A 27,746-nucleotide genomic window follows, 5' to 3' on the forward strand; every position below is an offset into this window, starting at 1 on the left:
ATCAGAGGCAGTAGGGATGACCAGGGATGTCCTCTTGATAAGTGTGTGAATTAGACCATTTTTCTGTCCTGCTAAGCATTCAAAATGTATCGAGTACTTTTGGGTGTCAGGGAAAATGTATGGAGTAAAAAGTACAATACTTTCTTTATTAATGTAGTGAAGTAAAAGTAGTCAAAAATATAAATAGTAAAGTACAGATACCCCAAAAAATGACTTAAGTTGTACTTTAAATTATTTTTTACTTAAGTACTTTAGACCACTGTCAAATACATGTTGTCAGTGTCATGTCAAGTTAACAGTGGAAAGAGGTGAGGTCAATGTGGGTGTAGGTAATGTATTCACTATCCCATTCTGAACGCCTGCAATCTGTAGATGTTGTTTGCTTCCTGAAAGAGCGCATCATCTGATGCAGCCAGTAACCAGACACACTGGGACATGATCACATCCTAACAGCAGGCACTGATTACACACAACATGCGGAGGATGGACATAAAGACGGGAGACAAAAAAATTCCCCCAAAATTATAGTCCTTGTTTCCCCTCAACAGTCCTGTGTCTGGTTATACTGCTAAAACCTTTAACAAATGATGAAATACAAAACAGGAACATCTTTATCGACAACAACAAAACAGTCCCATCTCCGCCAGGCTCACAGCACCACACACTGATCCTGCTCTTTGACAACTTCCTGCTGGGTCTACGCCGGCAACCCTTACCCACAACCCCCACTATCTCCCAACCCTGTTAGCAAGGAAACATAAGGTGAAAGTAGGTAATAGCGGTTCAACATATGCATTTTTCAAGGTGTGATTTAGACCAGAAAGATAGAGAGAGAGATAGTCCAGTCTTTGATGGTGGGAATTAGACCAGAGAGAGAGAGGGAGAGATAGTCCAGTCTTTCATGGTGGGAATTAGACCAGAGAGAGAGAGGGAGAGATAGTCCAGTCTTTGATGGTGTGATTTAGACCAGAAAGATAGAGAGAGGGAGAGATAGTCCAGTCTTTGATGGTGTGATTTAGACCAGAAAGATAGAGAGAGGGAGAGATAGTCCAGTCTTTGATGGTGTGATTTAGACCAGAAAGATAGAGAGAGGGAGAGATAGTCCAGTCTTTGATGGTGTGATTTAGACCAGAAAGATAGAGGGAGAGATAGTCTTTGATGGTGTGAATTAGACCAGAGAGATAGAGAGAGAGAGATAGTCCAGTCTTTGATGGTGTGAATTAGACCAGAGAGATAGAGAGATAGAGAGAGGGAGAGATAGTCCAGTCTTTGATGGTGTGAATTAGACCAGAGAGAGAGGGAGAGATAGTCCAGTCTTTGATGGTGTGAATTAGACCAGAGAGAGAGAGGGAGAGATAGTCCAGTCTTTGATGGTGTGAATTAGACCAGAGAGAGAGAGGGAGAGATAGTCCAGTCTTTGATGGTGTGAATTAGACCAGAGAGAGAGAGGGAGAGATAGTCTAGTCTTTGATGGTGTGAATTAGACCAGAGAGATAGAGAGAGATAGTCCAGTCTTTGATGGTGTGAATTAGACCAGAGAGATAGAGAGAGAGAGATAGTCCAGTCTTTGATGGTGTGAATTAGACCAGAGAGATAGAGAGATAGAGAGAGGGAGAGATAGTCCAGTCTTTGATGGTGTGAATTAGACCAGAGAGATAGAGAGAGGGAGATAGTCCAGTCTTTGATGGTGTGAATTAGACCAGAGAGATAGAGAGAGAGATATAGTCCAGTCTTTGATGGTGTGAATTAGACCAGAGAGATAAAGAGATAGAGAGAGGGAGAGATAGTCCAGTCTTTGATGGTGTGAATTAGACCAGAGAGAGAGGGAGAGATAGTCCAGTCTTTGATGGTGTGAATTAGAACAGAGAGAGAGAGGGAGAGATAGTCCAGTCTTTGATGGTGTGAATTAGACCAGAGAGAGAGAGGGAGAGATAGTCCAGTCTTTGATGGTGTGAATTAGACCAGAGAGAGAGAGGGAGAGATAGTCCAGTCTTTGATGGTGTGAATTAGACCAGAGAGATAGAGAGAGAGAGATAGTCCAGTCTTTGATGGTGTGAATTAGACCAGAGAGATAGAGAGAGAGATAGTCCAGTCTTTGATGGTGTGAATTAGACCAGAGAGATAGAGAGATAGAGAGAGGGAGAGATAGTCCAGTCTTTGATGGTGTGAATTAGACCAGAGAGATAGAGAGAGGGAGATAGTCCAGTCTTTGATGGTGTGAGTTAGACCAGAAAGATAGAGAGAGAGATAGTCCAGTCTTTGATGGTGGGAATTAGACCAGAGAGAGAGAGGGAGAGATAGTCCAGTCTTTCATGGTGGGAATTAGACCAGAGAGAGAGAGGGAGAGATAGTCCAGTCTTTGATGGTGTGATTTAGACCAGAAAGATAGAGAGAGGGAGAGATAGTCCAGTCTTTGATGGTGTGATTTAGACCAGAAAGATAGAGAGAGGGAGAGATAGTCCAGTCTTTGATGGTGTGATTTAGACCAGAAAGATAGAGAGAGGGAGAGATAGTCCAGTCTTTGATGGTGTGATTTAGACCAGAAAGATAGAGGGAGAGATAGTCTTTGATGGTGTGAATTAGACCAGAGAGATAGAGAGAGGGAGAGATAGTCCAGTCTTTGATGGTGTGAATTAGACCAGAGAGATAGAGAGAGAGAGATAGTCCAGTCTTTGATGGTGTGAATTAGACCAGAGAGATAGAGAGAGAGAGATAGTCCAGTCTTTGATGGTGTGAATTAGACCAGAGAGATAGAGAGATAGAGAGAGGGAGAGATAGTCCAGTCTTTGATGGTGTGAATTAGACCAGAGAGATAGAAAGAGGGAGATAGTCCAGTCTTTGATGGTGTGAGTTAGACCAGAGAGATAGAGAGAGAGAGATAGTCCAGTCTTTGATGGTGTGAATTAGACCAGAGAGATAGAGAGATAGAGAGAGGGAGAGATAGTCCAGTCTTTGATGGTGTGAATTAGACCAGAGAGAGAGGGAGAGATAGTCCAGTCTTTGATGGTGTGAATTAGACCAGAGAGAGAGAAGGGGAGATAGTCCAGTCTTTGATGGTGTGAATTAGACCAGAGAGATAGAGAGAGAGATAGTCCAGTCTTTGATGGTGTGAATTAGACCAGAGAGATAGAGAGAGAGAGATAGTCCAGTCTTTGATGGTGTGAATTAGACCAGAGAGATAGAGAGATAGAGAGAGGGAGAGATAGTCCAGTCTTTGATGGTGTGAATTAGACCAGAGAGATAGAGAGAGAGAGATAGTCCAGTCTTTGATGGTGTGAATTAGACCAGAGAGATAGAGAGAGAGAGATAGTCCAGTCTTTGATGGTGTGAATTAGACCAGAGAGATAGAGAGATAGAGAGAGAGAGAGAGAGATAGTCCAGTCTTTGATGGTGTGATTTAGACCAGAAAGATAGAGAGAGGGAGAGATAGTCCAGTCTTTGATGGTGTGATTTAGACCAGAAAGATAGAGAGGGAGAGATAGTCCAGTCTTTGATGGTGTGATTTAGACCAGAAAGATAGAGAGAGGGATATATATAGTCTTTGATGGTGTGAATTAGACCAGAGAGATAGAGAGAGGGAGAGATAGTCCAGTCTTTGATGGTGAGAATTAGACCAGAGAGAGAGAGGGAGAGATAGTCCAGTCTTTCATGGTGAGAATTAGACCAGAGAGAGAGAGGGAGAGATAGTCCAGTCTTTGATGGTGAGAATTAGACCAGAGAGAGAGAGGGAGAGATAGTCCAGTTTTTGATGGTGTGAATTAGACCAGAGAGAGAGAGGGAGAGATAGTCCAGTCCTTGATGGTGTGAATTAGACCAGAGAGAGAGAGGGAGAGATAGTCCAGTCTTTGATGGTGTGAATTAGACCAGAGAGAGAGAGGGAGATATAGTCCAGTCTTTGATGGTGTGAATTAGACCAGAGAGAGAGAGGGAGAGATAGTCCAGTCTTTGATGGTGTGAATTAGACCAGAGAGAGAGAGGGAGAGATAGTCCAGTCTTTGATGGTGAGAATTAGACCAGAGAGATAGAGAGAGAGAGATAGTCCAGTCTTTGATGGTGTGAATTAGACCAGAGAGATAGAGAGAGAGATAGTCCAGTCTTTGATGGTGTGAATTAGACCAGAGAGATAGAGAGATAGAGAGAGGGAGAGATAGTCCAGTCTTTGATGGTGTGAATTAGACCAGAGAGAGAGGGAGAGATAGTCCAGTCTTTGATGGTGTGAATTAGACCAGAGAGAGAGAGGGAGAGATAGTCCAGTCTTTGATGGTGTGAATTAGACCAGAGAGATAGAGAGAGAGAGATAGTCCAGTCTTTGATGGTGTGAATTAGACCAGAGAGATAGAGAGAGAGAGATAGTCCAGTCTTTGATGGTGTGAATTAGACCAGAGAGATAGAGAGAGAGAGATAGTCCAGTCTTTGATGGTGTGAATTAGACCAGAGAGAGAGAGGGAGAGATAGTCCAGTCTTTGATGGTGTGAATTAGACCAGAGAGAGAGAGGGAGAGATAGTCCAGTCGTTGATGGTGTGAATTAGACCAGAGAGATAGAGAGAGAGATAGTCCAGTCTTTGATGGTGTGAATTAGACCAGAGAGATAGAGAGAGAGAGATAGTCCAGTCTTTGATGGTGTGAATTAGACCAGAGAGATAGAGAGAGAGAGATAGTCCAGTCTTTGATGGTGTGAATTAGACCAGAGAGATAGAGAGAGAGAGATAGTCCAGTCTTTGATGGTGTGAATTAGACCAGAGAGAGAGAGGGAGAGATAGTCCAGTCTTTGATGGTGTGAATTAGACCAGAGAGAGAGAAGGGGAGATAGTCCAGTCTTTGATGGTGTGAATTAGACCAGAGAGATAGAGAGAGAGATAGTCCAGTCTTTGATGGTGTGAATTAGACCAGAGAGATAGAGAGAGAGAGATAGTCCAGTCTTTGATGGTGTGAATTAGACCAGAGAGATAGAGAGATAGAGAGAGGGAGAGATAGACCAGATAAAGAATTCAAAAACAAATCCAATTTTGATAAACTCCCATATCTACTGGGTGAAATTCCACAGTGTGCCATCACAGCAGCAAGATTTGTGACCTGTTGTCACAAGAAAAGGGCAACTACTGAAGAACAAACACCATTGTAAATACAACCCATATTTATGCTTATTTATTTTAACTTGTGTGCTTTAACCATTTGTACATTGTTACAACACTGTATATATATAATATGACATTTGTAATGTCTTTATTGTTTTGAAACTTCTGTATGTGTAATGTTTACTGTTAATTTGTATTGTTTGTTTCACTTTTGTGTATTGTCTACCTCACTTGCTTTGGCAATGTTAACACATGTTTCCCATGCCAATAAAGCCCCTTGAATTGAATTGAATTGAATTGATAGTCTTTGATGGTGTGAATTAGACCAGCGAGATAGAGAGAGATAGTCCAGTCTATGATGGTGTGAATTAGACCAGAGAGATAGAGAGGGAGAGAGATAGTCCAGTCTATGATGGTGTGAATTAGACCAGAGAGATAGAGAGAGATAGTCCAGTCTATGATGGTGTAAATTAGACCAGAGAGATAGAGAGAGATAGTCCAGTCTATGATGGTGTAAATTAGACCAGAGAGAGAGAGAGAGAGATAGTCCAGTCTTTGATGGTGTAAATTAGACCAGAGAGATAGAGAGATAGAGAGAGGGAGAGATAGTCCAGTCTTTGATGGTGAGTGTACCTGTCTGATGTTAATGGTGAAAAGTTTTGATCAGGATCAAACATTTGTAAAGATTGACATGAAAAGGCAGCAGCAATGTGGTTGATGTGGATCCTGCAGTATGTGCCACATCCTCCTCATCATGCTTCGCTAGCTACATCTTAGTTGTGGCAACATTTTTAGAAGGCCATTATACTTATGGTGCTCCCAGAAGTATACTGTAGTTAGCAGTCTGATCTCACTGTGAAGCGCTCTGTGGCAAAATGTCATTGTTAAAAGCCCCACTGCCCTAGTTTGATATGAGTCAGCGTGGCACTTTTAGACCCGGGCTGTATTTATATCCAAAACATTAACCCCCCTCGCCCCCACCCCCGCTCATCACTCCCTTTCAAATTCTGTCAGAACCACAGTGAATCTACTGCTCACCCAGCTGTCCCAGATGCACTGAGGACAGAGAACATTGTTTTGAAATGAAATGTAGTCTAGCAGTGGGATTGTTCAGGGAGCCATGGCAACAGCAGACCAACAGTAGACCACTCACAGAACAATGACAGCATAGCTTTTACTGCATGCCACAGGTAAATCCCTGAATTAGACAGTAATACATAGCTAATGCATCATCCGTAATCCACTGCTGTGTCAGCCTCTCTTCAAACTACTGTTTCATCACAGCTCTGCTGATTGGTGTGTACAGCTTCCTGGTCAATCCCCATAGGACCGATGCTCCACCACCTCATCAGCTGGTTAGTACTGCCTGTGTTTAGATGACAGAACAACTGGCTTTTGGAAGAGCTCCTGTGCTTAGAATAAAAGTTCAAGAGAGAATACAATGACACTCTCTTTCCCCTCACTCTCTGTCTCTCTTTCTCTCCCCTCCTTCTGTCTCTCTTTCTCTCCCCTCCCTCCGTCTCACTTTCTCTCCCCTCCTTCTCCCTCTCTCTTCCTCACCCCTCCTTCTCCCTCTCTCTTCCTCACCCCTCCCTCTCTCTGTCTCTCTTTCTCTCCCCTCCATTTCTCTGTCTCTCTTTCTCTCCCCTCCCTCTCTCTTTCTCTCTCCTCCTCTCTTTCTCTCTCCTCCTTCTCTCTTTCTCTCTCCTCCTTCTCTCTGTCTCTCTTTCTCTCCCCTCCTTTTCTCTGTCTCTCTTTCTCTCTCATCCTTCTCTGTCTCTCTTTCTCTCCCCTCCCTCTCTCTTTCTCTCTCCTTCTCTCTGTCTCTCTTTCTCTCCCCTCCCTCTCTCTTTCTCTCTCCTCCTTCTCTCTTTCTCTCTCCTCCTTCTCTCTTTCTCTCTCCTTCTCTCTTTCTCTCTCCTCCTTCTCTCTTTCTCTCTCCTCCTTCTCTCTGTCTCTCTTTCTCTCCCCTCCTTTTCTCTGTCTCTCTTTCTCTCTCATCCTTCTCTGTCTCTCTTTCTCTCCCCTCCCTCTCTCTTTCTCTCTCCTTCTCTCTGTCTCTCTTTCTCTCCCCTCCCTCTCTCTTTCTCTCTCCTCCTTCTCTCTTTCTCTCTCCTCCTTCTCTCTTTCTCTCTCCTTCTCTCTTTCTCTCTCCTCCTCTCTTTCTCTCTCCTCCTTCTCTCTGTCTCTCCCCTCCCTCTCTCTTTCACTCCCTCTCTCCTGTGGGTCTAAAAGAAGAGATGTACCTGTGTTGTAACATTATGCTGCCTCACTCCCAAAGGAGTGTAGACTATTTCAGGCTCAAAACACAACAAACACACCACCCATGCTCAGGCCCACAGTGTGACAGTGACTCCTAGAGGCTGTGTGTGACAGTGTCCTTCCATTTACCTGAGAGATTATTTAACTCACTGAGATGAGTTATTAAGTATGCCACACTCAATCAAACTCATAGTCTCTCCCTACTGTCTCTAAATCACTTTATCACTCTCTCTCTCTCCCCCCTCTCTCTCTCCCCCCCTCTCTCTCTCTACCTCTGTCTCTACATCTCAATTCAATTCAATTCAATTCAATTCAAGGGGCTTTATTGGCATGGGAAACATGTGTTAACATTGCCAAAGCAAGTGAGGTAGCAATACACAAAAGTGAAACAAACAATACAAATTAACAGTAAACATTACACATACAGAAGTTTCAAAACAATAAAGACATTACAAATGTTATATTATATATATACAGTGTTGTAACAATGTACAAATGGTTAAAGCACACAAGTTAAAATAAATAAGCATAAATATGGGTTGTATTTACAATGGTGTTTGTTCTTCACTGGTTGCCCTTTTCTTGTGGCAACAGGTCACAAATCTTGCTGCTGTGATGGCACACTGTGGAATTTCTCCCAGTAGATATGGGAGTTTATCAAAATTGGATTTGTTTTCAAATTCTTTGTGGATCTCTCTCTTTATCTCTCTCTTTCTCTACCTCCGTCTCTCTACCTCTCTACATCTCTCTACCTCCGTCTCTACATATCTCTCTTTCTCTCTCTCAATTCAATTCAATTCAATGGGCTTTATTGGCATGGGAAACATATGTTAACATTGCCAAAGCAAGTGAGGTAGATAATCTCTCTCTCTACATCTCTCTCTCTTTATCTCTCTCTCTACCTCTGTCTATACATGTCTCTCTCTCCCACTCTCTCCTCTTTCTTCCCCTCGCTCTCTCTCACTTTTTCTTGCTCCCCCCACTCATTATAATGGTGTTGTTTTGAGAGGTGAGAAGAAGGATGTCTTGATTTCTTACACGTTCCTAAGCGATGTAGTCTGACTGATTAACTCTGGTTCAGATAAAACATTATAGGAATCTTCAATTTTTTTGTGACACGACACACATATCTGTTAGTTATTTATTTGTATTAAATTGAGCCATAAAGGGTTCATCATTGCCTGCTGACGCTCAGTCCTTCATTGATCTTCTGCATTGGTTCCTGTGGAGCAGAGTAGGTGGGGCTTATCCTGTTTATACTGGCTCCTTCAGGGATTGGTTCCTGTAGAGCAGAGTAGGTGGGGCTTATCCTGTTTATACTGGCTCCTTCAGGGATTGGTTCCTGTAGAGCAGAGTAGGTGGGGCTTATCCTGTTTATACTGGCTCCTTCAGGGATTGGTTCATGTAGAGCAGAGTAGGTGGGGCTTATCCTGTTTATACTGGCTCCTTCAGGGATTGGTTACTGTAGAGCAGAGTAGGTGGGGCTTATCCTGTTTATACTGGCTCCTTCAGGGATTGGTTCATGTAGAGCAGAGTAGGTGGGGCTTATCCTGTTTATACTGGCTCCTTCAGGGATTGGTTCATGTAGAGCAGAGTAGGTGGGGCTTATCCTTTTTATACTGGCTCCTTCAGGGATTGGTTCCTGTAGAGCAGAGTAGGTGGGGTTTTATCATGTTTATACTGGCTCCTTCAGGGATTGGTTCCTGTAGAGCAGAGTAGGTGGGGCTTATCCTGTTTATACTGGCTCCTTCAGGGATTGGTTCATGTGGAGCAGAGTAGGTGGGGCTTATCCTGTTTATACTGGCTCCTTCAGGGATTGGTTCCTGTAGAGCAGAGTAGGTGGGGCTTATCCTGTTTATACTGGCTCCTTCAGGGATTGGTTCCTGTAGAGCAGAGTAGGTGGGGCTTATCCTGTTTATACTGGCTCCTTCAGGGATTGGTTCCTGTGGAGCAGAGTAGGTGGGGCTTATCCTGTTTATACTGGCTCCTTCAGGGATTGGTTCCTGTGGAGCAGAGTAGGTGGGGCTTATCCTGTTTATACTGGCTCCTTCAGGGATTGGTTCCTGTGGAGCAGAGTAGGTGGGGCTTATCCTGTTTATACTGGCTCCTTCAGGGATTGGTTCCTGTAGAGCAGAGTAGGTGGGGCTTATCCTGTTTATACTGGCTCCTTCGGGGATTGGTTCCTGTAGAGCAGAGTAGGTGGGGCTTATCCTGTTTATACTGGCTCCTTCAGGGATTGGTTCCTGTAGAGCAGAGTAGGTGGGGCTTATCCTGTTTATACTGGCTCCTTCAGGGAAAGCAGACTAGAGGCTGCTTAACTTCTGTAATGAAGGACTTTGCTCAGATTGAAGCCTACTTGACCTTTCTGTTCCTAATCTAAATCTGCATTGAGCTGAGCACTTCATTGCCAATGTTAAAAACCTGTCAGAGAAAAACACATCTGAATGTGCGAATGGCTGATAAGACCTTTGAGTGTGGGCCATCAGCAGTGGCTCAAATAATAATTCACAGCATTCAACTGACAAGAGAATCAAGCCTTCATCCCCTCACTCTGTCAAACAGATAACAGATAATCAGCTGTCCTCCCCTCTCTCTGTCAAACAGATAACAGATAATCAGCTGTCCTCCCCTCTCTCTGTCAAACAGATAACAGATAATCAGCTGTCCTCCCCTCTCTCTGTCAAACAGATAACAGATAATCAGCTGTCCTCCCCTCTCTCTGTCAAACAGATAACAGATAATCAGCTGTCCTCCCCTCTCTCTGTCAAACAGGTAACAGATAATCAGCTGTCCTCCCCTCTCTCCGTCAAACAGATAACAGATAATCAGCTGTCCTCCCCTCTCTCTGTCAAACAGATAACAGATAATCAGCTGTCCTCCCCTCTCTCTGTCAAACAGATAACAGATAATCAGCTGTCCTCCCCTCTCTCTGTCAAACAGATAACAGATAATCAGCTGTCCTCCCCTCTCTCTGTCAAACAGATAACAGATAATCAGCTGTCCTCCCCTCACTCTGTCAAACAGATAACAGATAATCAGCTGTCCTCCCCTCTCTCTGTCAAACAGATAACAGATAATCAGCTGTCCTCCCCTCTCTCCGTCAAACAGGTAACAGATAATCAGCTGTCCTCCCCTCTCTCCGTCAAACAGATAACAGATAATCAGCTGTCCTCCCCTCTCTCTGTCAAACAGGTAACAGATAATCAGCTGTCCTCCCCTCACTCTGTCAAACAGATAACAGACAACCAGCTGTCCTCCCCTCACTCTGTCAAACAGGTAACAGATAATCAGCTGTCCTCCCCTCACTCTGTCAAACATATAACAGACAATCAGCTGTCCTCCCCTCACTCTGTCAAACAGATAACAGACAATCAGCTGTCCTCCCCTCACTCTGTCAAACAGATAACAGACAATCTGCTGTCCTCCCCTCACTCTGTCAAACAGATAACAGATAATCAGCTGTCCTCCCCTCACTCTGTCAAACAGATAACAGACAATCAGCTGTCCTCCCCTCACTCCGTCAAACAGATAACAGATTGACAATCAGCTGTCCTCCCCTCACTCCGTCAAACAGATAACAGACAGACAATCAGCTGTCCTCCCCTCACTCCGTCAAACAGATAACAGACTGACAATCAGCTGTCCTCCCCTCACTCCGTCAAACAGATAACAGATTGACAATCAGCTGTCCTGCCCTCACTCCGTCAAACAGATAACAGATTGACAATCAGCTGTTCTCCCCTCACTCCGTCAAACAGATAACAGATTGACAATCAGCTGTCCTCCCCTCACTCCGTCAAACAGATAACAGATTGACAATCAGCTGTCCTCCCCTCACTCCTTCAAACTGATAACAGATTGACAATCAGCTGTCCTCCCCTCACTCCGTCAAACAGATAACAGATAATCAGTCAGCTGTCCTCCCCTCACTCTGTCAAACAGATAACAGATAATCAGCTGTCCTCCCTTCACTCTGTCAAACAGATAACAGACAATCAGCTGTCCTCCCCTCACTCCTTCAAACAGATAACAGACAATCAGCTGTCCTCCCCTCACTCTGTCAAACAGATAACAGATAATCAGCTGTCCTCCCCTCACTCCGTCAAACAGATAACAGATTGACAATCAGCTGTCCTCCCCTCACTCCGTCAAACAGATAACAGATTGACAATCAGCTGTCCTCCCCTCACTCCGTCAAACCGATAACAGATTGACAATCAGCTGTCCTCCCCTCACTCTGTCAAACAGATAACAGATTGACAATCAGCTGTCCTCCCCTCACTCCATCAAACAGATAACAGACAATCAGCTGTCCTCCCCTCACTCCGTCAAACCGATAACAGATTAACAATCAGCTGTCCTCCCCTCACTCTATCAAACAGATAACAGATAATCAGCTGTCCTCCCCTCACTCTGTCAAACAGATAACAGACAATCAGCTGTCCTCCCCTCACTCCGTCAAACAGATAACAGATTGACAATCAGCTGTCCTGCCCTCACTCCGTCAAACCGATAACAGATTGACAATCAGCTGTCCTCCCCTCACTCTGTCAAACAGATAACAGATTGACAATCAGCTGTCCTCCCCTCACTCCGTCAAACAGATAACAGACAATCAGCTGTCCTCCCCTCACTCCGTCAAACCGATAACAGATTAACAATCAGCTGTCCTCCCCTCACTCTGTCAAACAGATAACAGATAATCAGCTGTCCTCCCCTCACTCTGTCAAACAGATAACAGACAATCAGCTGTCCTCCCCTCACTCCGTCAAACCGATAACAGATTAACAATCAGCTGTCCTCCCCTCACTCCGTCAAACAGATAACAGATAGACAATCAGCTGTCCTCCCCTCACTCCGTCAAACAGATAACAGACAATCAGCTGTCCTCCCCTCACTCCGTCAAACAGATAACAGACAATCAGCTGTCCTCCCCTCACTCTGTCAAACAGATAACAGACAATCAGCTGTCCTCCCCTCACTCTGTCAAACAGATAACAGACAATCAGCTGTCCTCCCCTCACTCTGTCAAACAGATTTCCTTGTTTGTTCCTCATCCCTTCAGTTTAGGAGAGCCAATCAGAATGTTTACACAACCACACACACACACACATGCTCACACACATGCTCGGTCTTCTGTGTCTCAGTCGGTAGATCATGGCGCTTGCAACGCGAAGGCTCATGGGTTTATTTCCCACTGAGGCCATCCTATACGTAAAACTATTGCATGCATGACTACGTTGTTTCAGATGAAAGTGTCTGCTAAATGGTACATATTGTACAAACAGCCCACCCCTCTCTCTCTCTCTCTCCATAGCTCCCCCACCACATCGCTTCTCAAAGAAGATATAGAGCCCCATAGTGGATGTGTCATAATACTCATAAAGCCTAGCATTTATTTTTCCCATAGGGGATTTGATAAACACTTCAAATAAGGGCTGTGTTTCGTGTAGGCTTACCCTGACATGATGTTTTGATAAGGTGACTTTTATCAATATATACGGCTCTATTTACACTCAGATTCGAAAATGATAATTAGCATCAAAGTAGACATCATGCAAGACTACAAATCCCTGCAAGCTCCTGCACGTCATCTCTAGCTGACACCTTTGCTAACAGGTATTGAGTCAATAAAAAATTTGCACAAGACAGTTTTGCCAATTTTGCCAATTTATGCATAGTAAACGTAGCTAACATTGAGTGGAGCTGAAGGGGGGACTGAAAATAAGATAAATAATGTGAAATATGTGTCCATAAAATGTATTTAGGTTCTGAGTATTAATTTAACACTTTTGGTAGTGTTCATATTGAAACACTTAGTGTTAAAATATAACACTTCAGATGTTGTTTAAATGACCCATGGGAGTGTTTATTTCAACACCCTCAGTATTAAGCAGCAACACGTTTCAGTGTTGAGGATCAAGCCTAGAGAAGGCATCCTGTAGCTGAATTGACACCAGGAAGTGCTAAATATTCACACTAGGAAATAAACATTTTTGCCTGGTTCTTTCCCACTCACAAAACAAGCCTGCAAGTTGTAGTTGAGTTAAACAGGAACAATAAATGATTTGTTACAAGAGGAGTGACTCTGCTTTGTTTCATTTATTTAGGCCACAAAAAGAGGGTGCATCAGAATGAAATCAGTGCATCACAGGCGCATCAGAATGAAATCAGTGCATCACAGACGCATCAGAATGAAATCAGTGCATCACAGGCGCATCAGAATGAAATTAGTGCATCACAGGCGCATCAGAATGAAATCAGTGCATCACAGGCGCATCAGAATGAAATCAGTGCATCACAGGCGCATCAGAATGAAATCAGTGCATCACAGGCGCATCAGAATGAAATCAGTGCATCACAGGCGCATCAGAATGAAATCAGTGCATCACAGGCGCATCAGAATGAAATCAGTGCATCACAGGCGCATCAGAATGAAATCAGTGCATCACAGGCGCATCAGAATGAAATCAGTGCATCACAGGCACATCAGACTGAAATCAGTGCATCACAGGCGCATCAGAATGAAATTAGTGCATCACAGGCGCATCAGAATGAAATCAGTGCATCACAGGCGCATCAGAATGAAATTAGTGCATCACAGGCGCATCAGAATGAAATTAGTGCATCACAGGCGCATCAGAATGAAATTAGTGCATCACAGGCGCATCAGAATGAAATTAGTGCATCACAGGCGCATCAGAATGAAATTAGTGCATCACAGGCGCATCAGAATGAAATTAGTGCATCACAGGCACATCAGAATGAAATTAGTGCATCACAGGCGCATCAGAATGAAATTAGTGCATCACAGGCGCATCAGAATGAAATTAGTGCATCACAGGCGCATCAGAATGAAATTAGTGCATCACAGGCGCATCAGAATGAAATTAGTGCATCACAGGCGCATCAGAATGAAATTAGTGCATCACAGGCACATCAGAATGAAATCAGTGCATCACAGGCACATCAGACTGAAATCAGTGCATCACAGGCACATCAGAATGAAATCAGTGCATCACAAGGACATCAGAATGAAATCAGTGATCAGTGCATCACAGGCGCATCAGAATGAAATCAGTGCATCACAGGCACATCAGACTGAAATCAGTGCATCACAGGCACATCAGAATGAAATCAGTGCATCACAGGCACATCAGAATGAAATCAGTGCATCACAAGGACATCAGAATGAAATCAGTGCATCACAAGGACATCAAAATGAAATCAGTGCATCACAGGCGCATCAGAATGAAATCAGTGCATCACAGGAGCATCAGTATGAAATCAGTGCATCACAAGGACATCAGAATGAAATCAGTGCATCACAAGGACATCAGAATGAAATCAGTGCATCACAGGCGCATCAGAATGAAATCAGTGCATCACAGGCACATCAGACTGAAATCAGTGCATCACAGGCACATCAGAATGAAATCAGTGCATCACAGGCACATCAGAATGAAATCAGTGCATCACAAGGACATCAGAATGAAATCAGTGCATCACAGGCGCATCAGTATGAAATCAGTGCATCACAGGCGCATCAGAATGAAATCAGTGCATCACAGACGCATCAGAATGAAATCAGTGCATCACAGACGCATCAGAATGAAATCAGTGCATCACAGGCGCATCAGAATGAAATCAGTGCATCACAGGCGCATCAGAATGAAATCAGTGCATCACAGGCACATCAGAATGAAATCAGTGCATCACAAGGACATCAGAATGAAATCAGTGCATCACAGGAGCATCAGAATGAAATCAGTGCATCACAAGGACATCAGAATGAAATCAGTGCATCACAGGCGCATCAGAATGAAATTAGTGCATCACAAGGACATCAGAATGAAATCAGTGCATCACAGGAGCATCAGAATGAAATCAGTGCCTCACAGGCACATCAGAATGAAATCAGTGCCTCACAGGCACATCAGAATGAAATCAGTGCATCACAGGAGCATCAGAATGAAATCAGTGCCTGACAGGCACCTCAGTACATGTACGCTATGAGAACAAGAGTATTTGCTATAACAAGAGAGTTGCTATTTAACACGAGTGGAAGTCCTCGTAAGACTAGGTATGCAATTTTCCAATAATCTGACTATAACTCAATCATGTCAAACAAAGGAACATAAAAGGCTTATAAAATTTCAAATCACCAACTTTGTCATCAACACCATCAAACACAATGAATGCATGGTAATGTTCACTCAAATGATCTGTATGCAACTTGTCCAGCAATAGGTATACAATATTGTCAACCACAATGATCTTAGTTATTTTACAAAAGACTAACAGTCCCTCTCTGTACTCCGTGCCATCCATCTTATCCCAGCTGGTAGAGTAAATGGCTTTCTGCATAGTGACCTGAAGTGACACTGCCAACTCCTTACCACCAGTAAAATGACTCAGGGAAAATGCTTTCACCGGTCCAACAGTGATGTCTCCCAGTAATGGCCTACAGCAAATTGGTGTTTTTTGGCAAGGGACTTAGTAAGGTTCTTGAAGTTGAGGGTGTTCTTAAAGTGTGTGTGCTTTGCCTCAAACCTCATGCTCCACATATGTAATAAAGGACTGATTTGTTTTATGCATGTAATATATCATACAATTATGTTTGGGTATTACGTTTTTATGTGGGTACAACTGTTTGAAAAGTGTGTGATGTTCAGTTATCAAATGCTTCATATAAACAGTCATGCCCTGGCTAAGAAAATGGGGGGGGGGACTATGTTGATTATTTGCAGTAAGATGAGCAGCGTATTCCAGTTCTCATTTCCTGCTGGAGCAGCATCACCTCAAATCAAGGGAATGTTTCTCACAAGACACAGAGCTTGAAGAGAGTGCTCTGCTGTTTCCACCATTCTTTAGGATGACTTCAGTTGGACGTTTTTTGCGCTCCAAGTACCCATCGTCAAACGAGTAGATTCTAAAGAGAAGCGCACGTTTCAGAAAAAAACTATTCGGAGACATATTCAAACAACAATTTTAACTCAACCTTAGCCACCCCTTCAAGAATGCCATGCATTATGTCCACAGAAAAATGACTACAAACATGGAAGTGCTGCAAACTATTTAGTTTAGAATTTTTCTTACACAGATGGGAGCTGTGGTTCTGATTGCAACTGATTGAAATACATTTCAAATGTATCTTTACCACGCAAGACAATCTTAGGGTCATCTTCACTGTAAACCATCTGAGCATTAGACTTTTCTATCAAACAGAACCGGCAAAAGTAATGACCACTGAAGTACTCTGTGAAACCAGACTGCATGCATCCCCAAATTGTCTCCAGTTATTTGGCAGATCGTGCCATAAATTCTATCAGTGGGAAAGGGAAAATTTACACCATCACTCTCCAGTTTTTTTTACATCATTAACCAAGGGCTCTAGAATGGCATCAAAGCCATATTAACCAAGGGCTCTAGAATGGCATCAAAGCCTCATTAACTAAGGGCTCTAGAATGGCATCAAAGCCTCATTAACCAAGGGCTCTAGAATGGCATCAAAGCCTCATTAACCAAGGGCTCTAGAATGGCATCAAAGTCATATTTCTTTAGATATTGATGATGAAATAATGACACTAAATGAATATTCATCACAGCAGAGTAAAACTTGGGTGGCAGATTCCTGAGGACAAAATAAATGGTGCATATCTTGTGAACACCTCGCTTGGATTCAAGCGGGTTGGCAGTTTCAAAGTCATCATAGAAATACTTTACAGATCCAATTGTACTATGTTTTGAGAACAAGGGCCGAGTCTTAAAGTAACTTCCATCACAAAAGTCTTCATAAGTGTCTTCCACAGATGTATCCCTCGGTGCATTTTCCAAAAACGTACAGATTTCAGAATTGCGACACGTGAACGTCAATGTTTCCAGTATAGGAATATATACAAAAGTGTCTTTCACTGGGACTTGATCATACATGCCTGTTTGTTTATTTCGCTGGCTATCATATCTAACTCCCAACACTACTTCTACTGGCTCCACAACACACCATTTTTGGTTGAAGTACTTTGTTTTCTTGGTTTCTGTGTTAAAACTGCCATATGGGTTTTCAAAGTTCTCAAATCTATCCTTTACAGCAGATAAAGAGGGTTTATCCATAGGCATAACTGACAGAATATCTTGTTTAATTTGTAGCCCAGTAGTAAGCTCTTCTAAATCACACACTACTGTTGACACAACACTACTTGCAACACCACTAGCTTGCAACTTGGCAATTATGGAGGCACACATATTTTAGCAAGACTCTTCTCAAAACAATCACTTTGAGGGTTATCATGTGGGACACCAACTTCACCACCCATTTGTGGAGCTTCTGACTGGACTGGAGAAATCAGCAACATGAGCGGGGCCTTCTAAGCTTAATGCATCAACTACTTGACCAACATCCTTATGAATAATATTCAAATGTTTTCTGAAACCTGAGTATGTTTAAAACTGCCATCTACAACCATCTTGAGCACAGACCAATCTAATCCTGGTGGAGGGATGGAAGCTATGCTCTATTCTCAAATGAGATATCAATGACTGGCTGTTTCTGTGCACAGTAACATACATTTATCTAGTTAAGACGTTTTGTCCTCTACTCTAGGGGCGTCTCTTGTTTTGCCTACATCAACGTTGTAGAAGGTTGTCTGCACAAATGTGTAGAAGTTGACAAGAGCATCATCATACGTCAGGTTAAAGAAAAAAGCTTTGAACAGTTCATCAAACGCACACAAACCACTAGTTGCCTGGCAGGGAACAAGCCTCTTGTCCACCACGATGTAGTAGTTCCGACGGCAAGGAGGTATGTCTGTCAACCATGGCTCCTAGCAAGATGGTCTTTAATGCTGCAGCATGACTACAGCACACAAAGGATCTTTTTTAAGTCACTCTTTTAAAGTCACTTACCTTATGAAAGTGCACTAGTCTGCCCACAGCATTACTGGCACTGATCTTGATCCTCTTCCCTCCTGCTGGTTGTGGGATGAGATGAAGCAGCAGCAACAGGGAGGACATATCGTTGTCCCAGTCTGAGGGCAATAAAAGGCAAACACCCCAAATCACATAAAACAATATTGCTGAGTTTGAAACATTGCACGATCCACGAGATAATCAACTTTCGCTGTCATTCTCTGGCAGTTTTTCTGCAGACTTCAGGAGGCAATGCAAATCGGTGGTCGTGGTCAGGAATTTTGCCAGTTTCATGACTTTAGGCTTCAATACAGTGTCACACTTTTCAAGGAGCTTAGAGGATTTCATCGTCGAAAATCAGCAAAAGGTCCTGATTCACCTACAACAAAGTCCACTGGGGTGAAATACTCTCTTGAAGGGTCGACGTGAGGTCTTCCTTGATACCGTCTTCAGGCAATAATTCCGATATCCTTTGCCCGTGTCAGGATCATTAAAGTGTTCCGGGCCGCCCCCAGGTGGTGAGGGTAGGTAACAACACATCCGCTACGCTGATCCTCAACACGGAGGCCCCTCAGGGGTGCGTGCTCAGTCCCTTCCTGTATTCCCTGTTCACTCATGACTGCATGGCCAGGCACGACTCCAACCCCTTCATTAAGTTTGCCGATGACACAACAGTGGTAGGCCTGATCACAACGAGACAGACTATAGGGAGAAGGTCAGAGACCTGGCCACGTGGAGCCAGGACAACAAGCTCTCCCTCAACGCGATCAAGAGAAAGGAGATGATTGTGGACTACAGGAAAAGGAGGACCGAGCACGCCCCAATTCTCATCGACGGGGCTGTAGTGGAGCAGGTTGGTCCAAGCACACCAAGACAGTCATGAAGAGGGCACAACAAAACCTATTCCCCCTCAGGAGACTGAAAAGATTTGGCATGGGTCAGATCCTCCAAAGCTTCTACAGCTGCTCCATTGAGAGCATCATGACTGTTTGCATCACTGCCTGGTATGGCAACTGCTCGGCCTCCAACCGCAAGGCACTACAGAGGGTAGTGCATACGGCCCAGTACATCACTGGGGCCAAGCTTCCTGCCATCCAGGACGTCTATACCAGGCGGTGTCAGAGGAAGGCCCTAAAAATTGTGTAAGACTCCAGCCACCGTAGTCATAGACTGTTCTCTCTGCTACCACACGGCAAGCGGTACTGGAGCGCCAAGTCTAAACAGCTTCTACCCCCAAGCCATAAGACTGAATGTCTAATCAAATGGCTACCCAGACTATTTGCATTGCCCCCCCCCCCCCCCCCCTCCGTCTTTTACGCTGCTGCTACTCTGTTATTATCTATGCGTAGTCAGTTTAATTACTAGACCTACATGTACATACTACCTCAATTACCTTGACTAACCCCCGCACATTGACTCTGCACCGGTACCCCCTGTATATAGCCTCGCTATTGTTATTTTACTGCTGCTCTTTAATTATTTGTTACTTTTATTTCTTATTCTTACTTTGTTGGTTAAGGGCTTGTAAGTAAGCATTTCCCTGTAAGGTCTACATCTGTTGTATTTGGCGCAATGTGCAAATATAATTTGATTTGATTTAGATATGGGAAAAGGTGACCAACATGGTAGTCAAATGGTAATTATTTTTAGACTTGATTCTATGACTGTTTGATGCCCCTTTCAGGCCCCAGAACAAATGTAAAAATATTAAAGCAAGCATGATCTGCCAGCATTTACATAGCCTTTGGGGGAAAATGATCTCTCAACGAAGGAAAGAGGGTCACAATTCCAAGAGCATAAAGTTCTCTCTGTCGAGTGGGAAGCTTCCCGCTCAAAAACAAGAAAGCATACACGCGCCAAATATGTTTAACCAAAGTTTTGTTGATGAAGGTACTGTATCTGTCTACAGTCTCATAATGATGCCAAATAACATTAATGTATAGTTTGATTGTTTTGATCCATTGTTGGTGGTCAGATTGGCTAACGAGACGCTTACCCACGCATCTCTTTCATGTGGCTGACTAAGATGGCAATCATCTCTCTCCTGGTTCTGTGGTCCAATGTGATGGTTGTCTGGTGCTCTTCTAATACGTCTTGCCCCACCAGGTCTGCTAGTCATGTCCTCTAGAAGCATCTATTAAGACAAGAGAAAAGTTAAACTATTTAGGGTTGGTTTATGCTGTCGGAATCTCCATGAAGAGCAAACACAGAAATGGGATTATCAACATCCAATATCATCATACCTCTTTTGCTGCTGAGGAGTCGATGGCCTCATCTCCTGAGGTTGTGTTGGCCTTTTTAGACAGTCTTTCTGGAGATCTCAGGTCTAAATCACTTGATGAGAGGGATAATGTGTCTGTGCACGAATTAGGTGTATAACAGCCTGCAGGAGAAACATCTGAGCACAAACAACAGATCAAACCAATCTATACATTCATGTTATTTGACATCATTATGTGAGACTGTAGAAAGATACCTTCATTAAGATCCTTGATTGTGAGGAACAGGTCTGGATTGGCCTCAACCAGGTCTAGCAGGACATCCTCCTCCACCTCAGTTTGGGAATATTCAAAAATTGTATTTGTGCTGCAGTGAGCAGTCCAAACCTATTTTGGACTACAAAATACCTAGGGGGCAACAGACCCAAATCAAATCCGACCCAAATCAAGTCCAATGGTTCAATTAAGAAAATACATCAGTTCATATATTCTCCGTGATTGATTAAATCTCCATCAGAAAACTGCAACTTCATGAACTTCTTGCATGTTTGGTATTGGACCTTCAACAACATGTTGCACTGCACTCCTGCAAATTGCAATTACGCACGTCATATTTAAGTTAAATTTGGTTGCAAACATTTTATGGTGTAGCTGTACATATAGAAACAATCACACAAAATGACCCTTATACCCTCTACCCTTGTGTCTTCCCTGCAGTGGGTCAATCATTTGTTCCAATTGCCACTTTAATGACGTAACAGGTGTCTGTCTGCCTGCGGTTCTGGGGCTTGGCAAGGTAATATTCCAGTGAAATCAACCAACCAAACTAGCTATCTATCTAACGAGCTCCAAACAGTTACAACCACCACTCAAATCTATAGGTGTAAGGGGTGCGTAATCGGTGGCAGGGAAGTCAGACGCAGGAGAGCAAAACTTGTTAATAGCCGGAGCAGTTTAATAGCAAAACTCACGGCATAAAAATAACAAGAATAATTGGGTACAAAAACCCATCGCGCACCAAACACGTGCACAAGCACTTGCAATAAATAATCCCACACAAAGACATGGGGGGGAACAGATGGTTAAATACACAACAAATGATTGAGGGAATTGAAACCAGGTGTGAGGAAAACAAGACAAAACACATGGAAAATTAAAAGTGGATCGATGATGGCTAGAAGACCGGCGACGCCGACCGCCGCCCGAACAAGGAGAGGACCCGACTTCGGCGGAAGTCGTGACAATAGGAAAGAAACTGGCCAATACATTTCAAGCCATATTGGCTTGAACACAATGTCTGATCTGTGATTAATAACAACAAGCACACACCATAGACATGTTAATCTAAATAACTGAGGACAACCTTATCACGTCTGGCCATGTGCGCTAGGTAGCTAACGTTAGGGCTAAGCAACAAGATGTTGAGGTTGGTGTTGTAGCAAAATATATAGCTAGCTAGCTAGCTACAGTTGAAGTTGGAAGTTTACATACACCTTAGCCAAATACATTTAAACTCAGTTTCACAATTCCTGACATTTAATCCTAGTAAAAATTCCCTGTCTTAAGTCAGTTAGGATCACCACTTTATTTTATGAACGTGAAATGTCAGAATAATAGTAGAAAGATTGATTTATTTCAGCTTTTATTTCTTTCATCACATTCCCAGTGGGTCAGAAGTTCACATACACTCAATTAGTATTTGGTAGCATTGCCTTTAAATTGTTTAACTTGGGTCAAACACTTTCAGGTAGCCTTCCACAAGCTTCCCACAATAAGTTGGGTGAATTTTGGCCCATTCCTCCCGACAGAGCTGGTGTAACTGAGTCAGGTTTGTAGGCCTCCTTGCTCGCACACGCTTTTTCAGTTCTGCCCACAAAATTTTCTATAGGGTTGAGGTCAGGGCTTTGTGATGGCACCTCCAATACCTTGACTTTGGTGTCCTTAAGCCATTTTGCCACAACTTTGGAAGTATGCTTGGAGTCATTGTCCATTTGGAAAACCCATTTGCGACCAAGCTTTTAACTTCCTGACTGATGTCTTAAGATGTTGCTTCAACATATCCAAATAATTTGCCTTCCACATGATGCTGCCACCCCCGTGCTTCACGGTTGGGATGGTGTTCTTCGGCTTGCAAGCCTCCCACTTTTTCCTCCAAACATAACGATGGTCATTATGGTCAAACATTTCTATTTTTGTTTCATCAGACCAGAGGACATTTCTCCAAAAAGTACAATCTTTGTCCCCATGTGCAGTTGCAAACCGTAGTCTGGCTTTTTTATGACGGTTTTGGAGCAGTGGCTTCTTCCTTGCTGAGCGGCCTTTCAGGTTATGTCGATATAGGACTCGTTTTATTGTGGATATAGATACATTTGTACCTGTTTCCTCCAGCATCTTCACAAAGTCCTTTGCTGCTGTTCTGGGATTGATTTACACTTTTCGCACCAAAGTACGTTCATCTCTAGCAGACAGAACGCATCTCCTTCCTGAGCGGTATGACGGCTGCATGGTCCCATGGTGTTTATACTTGCGTACTATTGTTTGTACAGATGAACGTGGTACCTTCAGGCCTTTGGAAATTGCTCCCAAGGATGAGCCAGACTTGGAGGTCTACAATTTTTTTTCTGAGGTCTTGGCTGATTTCTTTTGATTTTCCCATGATGTCAAGCAAAGAGGCACTGAGTTTGAAGGTAGGCCTTGAAATACATCCACAGGTACACCTCCAATTGACTAAATTATGTCAATTAGCCTATCAGAAGCTTCTAAAGCCATTACATAATTTCCTTGAATTTTCCAAGCTGTTTAAAGGCACATTCAATTTAGTGTATGTATGGAATTGTGATACAGTGAAATATAAGTGAGATAATCTGTCTGTAAACAATTGTTGGAACAATTACTTGTGGCATGCACAAAGTAGATGTCCTAACCGACTTGCCAAAAATATAGTTTGTTCACAAGTGTCACGCCCTGGCCTTAGTATTCTTTGTTTTCTTTATGTTTTTTAGTTAGGTCAGGGTGTGACATGGGGAATGTATGTGTTTTGTAGTGTCTATGAAGTGTTGTATGTGTATGGGGCAGAGTAGAGTATAGTTGTCTAGTTATGTCTATGGCTGCCTAGATTGGTTCTCAATCAGAGACAGCTGTCATTCATTGTCTCTGATTGGGAGCCATATTTAAGGCAGCCATAGGCAGTAGGCTTTTGTGGGTAGTTGTCTATGTTGTACGTTTGTAGCTTGGGTTTGCACTTACGTCTTTAGCTTCACGGTTGTTTTGTTTCGTTTTGTAATTGTGTTCGTTACTTGTTTTTTCCTTCTCTAAAATAAAAGAGATGTATTTTGCACACGCTGCGCCTTGGTCCACTCTCTCTCACGAAGACGATCGTGACAACAAGACATTTGTTTAGTGGTTGAAAAATGAGTTTTAATGACTCCAACCTTAGTGTATGTAAACCTCTGACTGCAACTGTATCTAACCATTTTTGTCCAGACAAATATTCTTAGTTATATGCGTTTTGAAGAACTAGTTATATGCGTTTTGAAGATATTAGCCATGTTACCTTCACTTCCTGGCTAGCTACATGCTGCACCAAATGAGGCTCAAATTTATCACACTAGGTCACACCCCAATTTACACCGAGCTGCAGCGCTAATGTTAGTTGGCCTCGTGAACTCAACACACACATGTTTGAAAACCCCTGATGGTAAAACCTAACTTCGATCCTTTTGGATTTCAATTCATTTTCTCAAATCTAATTGGTTGCTAATTTTAGCGAACTAGTGAAGTTGAGACAAAGTTCCCACTAACATTTAGCTAGATAGTTAATTAATCGAGCGCTAACGTTAACTACCCAAGTTAGCTAGCTAGCAACCTGCTTAATCTAAACTTCAGAGATGTAGCTATATCTACAAATAAAGATCTCGACCATTCACTTAGCAGATATAACAAGTTTGGCCACCAGCTAACTTATTAAAAAATATATTAAAACATGAACATGTTACTTACCGTTCACTGCTGTGCAATTCCAGCTGCCTTTGCACCGTCTGCAATTAGATGAAAAGGAAGTTTCAAGTTAAAAACGGAAGCTCAATCAACACTGCTCAGTGCCACCGCCCAGTGTTGATAATTGGATATGGAGAAGGGTGAGCCGGTCAAGGATCGATTCAGACAAGGTGATAAATTGTATGACAAGCGACAGTTTAATTATGAGTAAAGATATCTGGTACAAGCGTATACGGTCTCGTTCCTTCGGCTCATAGAGAACCTCGAGAAAAAGCCCAGATAACAGAATGCATAGACATTTTATACAACACAGAAAGTAGGTTGAGTCTGGAAGTTCTGGTCCTTTGGTTGGTTCTGGACAGGTTGTTGTCTTCTCAGATTGGTCCTGATGAGCTGGGCGTCATCCTTCTGAGTCTTATAGCAAAAGTTCTTTGTTATCAAATGTTCAGCTAAGCAGGAGATTTTGTGTGTGCGTAGTCAGCCCTCTTTCCTTGGGTATGTGTGTGTGTGTCTTATTATCTCGTGAAATGCGGACCCAAGCACCCTTTTCTTATCAGTGTTTATGAAAGGTTTACGTCAGCCCTCTGTCCTTGGGTGTGTGTGTGGGTCTCTGTATCTGTTTATGAGTTTGTGAGAAACCCTGCTTAGAAAGAAGTTAGTTATAACAATGTAATAGCAATATGCTTGTGTTATTTTAAATGGTATTTATTACACCAGCCTCTGTACAGAACTCTCACCTGGGAGTTATAGTAGCACAGATGGTGTAAAAACAACACCTCTTAACACTAAAAATGTAACACCAAAAAAATGAACACTTGTTAAAACTTCTTCTCAATAGGGGGTGCTGTTTGCACTTTGTAATAATTTCGTTCCCAAATTAAACTGCCTCGTACTCAATTCTTGCTCGTACAATATGCATATTATTATTACTATTGGATAGAAAACACTCTCTAGTTTCTAAAACCGTTTGAATTATATCTGTGAGTAAAACAGAACTCGAGTTGGAGCCTTTTTCCTATGAGGATGTGAGAATGCTGAATTCTGCAAGCTGTTCCCAGGTCAGTTTATTAATTTGCCTGTCTTCTATTGGTTGAGATGCACTGCATACGCCTTCCCCTGGATGTCAGCGAATAGTGAGAATTGAAATGGAGTCTCTAGGCAGATCTGAAGGCCTATAAATAGGCTGGCAACGTGGTGTACCCTCTTTCCCCTTTTCGCCATGACGCAGGAAGGACCTTGGCATGTCGTACTAGAAAGCTCCGGTTATAGCTCTTAGATATATCCGGCTCTGTTTTTATTCGATATAGCTGTTAAAGACATCATAATGTTGTTATTTTAAACCGAGTTATATCAGTTTATGTCAGTATATTGCGATTTTCGGGTATTTATTTGTGTTGCGTTCTAGGGAGTTGGGCACGTCTGGCCCACATGGCTAATGTTTACTGCTAATTCCAACGTTGAAGACTACATTCTGCAACCGAGCAACGATTATTTTGGAAAAAGGACAACTTGCCCAAGATTCTGATGGAAGCACATCAAAAAGTAAGAACTATTTATGCTGTTAATTCGTTGTTCTGTTGAAAAATGTAAAATGCATAATCCGCCATTAATTTCGGTGCGGTCTCGCTTTAACGCACGCTGTATGTCGTAGTAACGTTAATTTTAAAAATGTAACACAGCGATTGCATTAAGAACTAATGTATCTTTCATTTGCTGTCCAACCTGTATTTTTTAGTCAAGTTTATGATTAGTTATCGATTAGAATAGGTGCCTCTCCCAAGATTTCTCCCGACATTTTGTTTGCATTTTGGCTACTATTCATATTGTATAACCACGATTTGTGCCGCTAAATATGCACATTTTCGAACAAACTCTATGTATTGTGTAATATGATGCTATAGGACTGTCATCTGAAGAATTCTGAGCAGGTCAGTGAAAAAATTTATATATTTTGCTGGTTTATACGTTATCGCTATTTTTTGCTTGAATCAATGCTGTTGTGTGGTTGGCTATTGTAGTAAGCTAATATAATGCTATATTGTGTTTGCTGTAAAACACTTAAAAAATCTGAAATATTGGCTGGATTCACAAGATCTTTGTCTTTCAATTGCTGTACGCTGTGTATTTTTCAGAAATGTTTTATGATGAGTATTTAGGTAATTCACGTTGCTCTCTGTAGTTATTCTAGTCGCTTTGGTGAGAGTTGTGATGGTGGCTGCAATGGTAAACTATGATTTATACCTGAAATATGCACATTTTTCTAACAAAACATATGCTATACAATAAATATGTTATCAGACTGTCATCTGATGAAGTTGTTTCTTGGTTAGTGGCTATTTATATCTTTATTTGGTCGAATTTGTGATAGCTACCTATGCAGGAAAAAAATGGTGGAGTAAAAAAAGTTGTGTCATTTGCTAACGTGGTTAGCTAATAGATTTACATATTGTGTCTTCCCTGTAAAACATTTTAAAAATCAGAAATGATGGCTGGATTCACAAGATGTGTATCTTTCATCTGGTGTCTTGGACTTGTGATTTAATGATATTTAGATGCTAGTATTTACTTGTGACGCTATGCTAGGCTATGCTAGTCAGCTTTTTTACTGATGGGGGTGCTCCCGGATCCGGGATTGTGTGGAAGTAGAGGTTAACACTGGCCAATTTGCTGTGTAGTTAATTACGTTTTTGTTTAATAGGCTAAATTACACATTCTGTTAACATCTGACTCCAGAGTGATCTGTTCTTGCAATTTGTAGTCTATGACATTTCAGATTTATATACGATAATTTATCAAAGTAACTTTAGTTAAATTATCTAGATTTTTCTTAAGGGTCACTTTAGTGTAGATTAACTTCTTCCAGTGAGAAGTAATTGATAGCTTGGTAAACTATATTTTCAGAGTAGCTTCCCCAACACTGTGCTGTCTCTCTCCACTGTCACGCCCTGACCATAGTAAGCTGTTTATTCTCTATGTTGGTTGGGGCGTGATGGTGACTAGGGTGGGTCATCTAGGTTTTTTGTATGTCTGTTGGCCTGATATGGTTCCCAATCAGAGACAGCTGTTTATCGTTGTCTCTGATTGGGGATCATATTTAGGTAGCCATTTCCTCATTTGTGTTTGTGGGATCTTGTCTACATTTAGTTGCCCCGCCCTCGGGGGCGGGGCATGGTGTCAAAAGCATTCAACAGGGATGCTGGCACATGTTGACTCCAATGCTTCCCACAGTTGTGTCAAGTTGTCTGAGTGTCCTTTGAGTGGTGGACCATTCTTGATACACACGGG

The 27,746-nt window shown here is 42.6% G+C and overlaps 1 pseudogene; it reads right to left on the minus strand.

Annotated features, from left to right (window-relative positions):
- Nucleotides 1–17,915: 17,915 nt before the first annotated feature.
- Nucleotides 17,916–25,704, minus strand: LOC120036059 (annotated as a pseudogene).
- Between the last annotated feature and the right edge of the window lie 2,042 nt (nucleotides 25,705–27,746).

Source organism: Salvelinus namaycush, unplaced genomic scaffold (assembly GCF_016432855.1).
Source record: "Salvelinus namaycush isolate Seneca unplaced genomic scaffold, SaNama_1.0 Scaffold12, whole genome shotgun sequence".
Taxonomy (NCBI): domain Eukaryota; kingdom Metazoa; phylum Chordata; class Actinopteri; order Salmoniformes; family Salmonidae; genus Salvelinus; species Salvelinus namaycush.